The sequence below is a fragment of the Rhineura floridana genome, chromosome 3 (assembly GCF_030035675.1).
Source record: "Rhineura floridana isolate rRhiFlo1 chromosome 3, rRhiFlo1.hap2, whole genome shotgun sequence".
Classification (NCBI taxonomy): Eukaryota; Metazoa; Chordata; class Lepidosauria; order Squamata; family Rhineuridae; genus Rhineura; species Rhineura floridana.
The window spans coordinates 190595951-190598155 of NC_084482.1; positions in this window are offsets into that span (position 1 = coordinate 190595951).

Genomic DNA, 2205 nt, shown 5'->3' on the forward strand with positions numbered 1-2205 from the left:
CCTTTCTCAGAGTGACCTATGGTGGCAGTGAGACCTCAAAACAAATGCACACGGTCCCATTCCTCTTCTAAGAACATAAGAAGAGTCTGCTGGATCAGGCCAGTGGCCCATCTAGTCCAGCATCCTGTTCTCACAGTGGCCAACCAAGTGCCTTTCCCTCACTCCCCACTCCTGTCCCCTTACACCAAAGGGAGGGTGTCCCACAGTAGGCAGAAGAAGAAAGTAGACAGTGAGCATGAGGGTGGAATCCTCCTCAACCGCCACCTCTTTCTCTCCCCCTCTTTCTGGGGCAAAGGGGTGAGGAGTGACCTGTCCTTTTCTCTCCCTTACCCCCCCTTCCCCTTAGCCTGGTCATGGCCTGTGTGGGGCTACAGGAAAATGCATGGGGAGGGGAGAGTGTGCTGCTGCGTGCCTCTCTCCCTGTGTTGTTCACATTGCAGGAGTCCGGCAGGTTATGGGAAAGGGTTGCAAGAAGGCCAGAGGACCCCTCTTCTCCTACATGCACCCCTCCCACTCAATACATGTTCGCCACCATGTCTACGCTCTCCTTCTGCTATTGTTGCTACTGCTGTCACCAGTCCATGCAGCACACAAAGGCTGGGGCTACCCTTCTCCATATGCAGTTAGGAGCTGGAAGATCAGGAAGAGCAATCGGCAGCTGGTCTCCCTGAGGGGCGGGGCGAGGAGCCAGGAATGGAAGTTGCTCGCAATTGCTCAGTTTGTTTCCTGAAGACTTAATAATAATAATAATAATAATAATAATAAACAATTCCTCTCTTGGCTCCTCGTGCCCCCCCCCTCCAGGATGACTTCTCAGCACCCCTAGGGATCACAGACTTCACAGGCTCCAGGTTGAGAATCACTATACAGGGGCTTAGAAATCCCTTTTCATCACAGGACCCATTTCTATCCTATATTCCACAGTGTAGGGCTTTCTTACCTACACCAGTGTATATTTTCCTATAGTGTGGTGGTTCCCCTCTGCTGCCCATGCTGTTCTACACTACTCTCTTCCTGGCTTCCTACAGGACAACAGCACAGAACTGCTCTCTTCCCTCTGGCTCTCCATTACCTTTCACCTCTGTTCACCTTTCCCTTGTGAATTCCCTGAGACCTCGCCCACCTATCCTGCTTTTAATGGCCACTGTCAGTAATGCGCTAATGTATTCTGCCTCCTCCTCCTGGCCCACCTCTTTTTTCCTTTGAATGAGCTGAGAGACAAACCTAGCAAAAGGCAGAGCAACAGGTCATGGATCCTCCTGGCAACTTACTTAATAAATTCTAGGCCTAAGGGTATTTCCATCCTTAACCCTAGGGCTGCAATCCTGTGCACATTTACTTGGGAGCATGTCCTGTTCAGTTCAGTGAGATATGAGTAAACACTAGGATGCTGCTGCAAAAAACATCTTTCAACTTGTTGCACACTATATGCACAAGAAGATGTAAGTCACAGCAACACCATATATTTAAAGCCCATAACTTCCTCCATCCTGGGAACTGTAGTTTGTTAAGGCTGCTGTGAGTTATAGCTCTATGAGGGGTAAGCTACACTTTCCAGGATTCTTTGGAGGGAAGCCATGGTCATTAAATGCATGAAGTGTATGGTGCGCATGTGACCTTTGAACACCAACTCAGGCCATTAGTCCATCCTTGGTATTGTTGGATAAAAATGGACTTTGAAGAAATAAAATTGATCTCGGTTTATTTGCCCCTCACCTAACCCTTCCCAGGTAACTTTACAAATGTAATGTGATTCACAATATACAAGTGGAATCCACACCTCCATGTTTATTGAGCCTTACCAGAGACGTGTCAAGGGATGAAAGCCTTTTGCCCCACAAGAATGTATTCTGTGCAAGCCTAAGATCGTTTGCCTTTTGCCTGCTTCTTTTGACGTCCCCTGTAATCTTCTCCCAGGCATCCTGGCACCAACTCTTATCTCAAGGCTGTATAATATGCAAGACTGATCTTGAAAGGGAGTAACATGTCCCTGGTATTTGTCCTTTCTTATGCCCCTCTCCCTCCCTCCAACCCCTGCCTTGATATGTAGTTTTCTTTATGTTTTATGACGTTTTACTTCCCTACGCTGTAACCTCTTGGGGAGGGTATATAATCTGAACTCTTTCAATAAACGAGGTTCCCATCTCTGGAAAGCATCTTGCTGGAAGGATTGGGACCCCTTTGCAAGGGTATATTTTGTTGTTG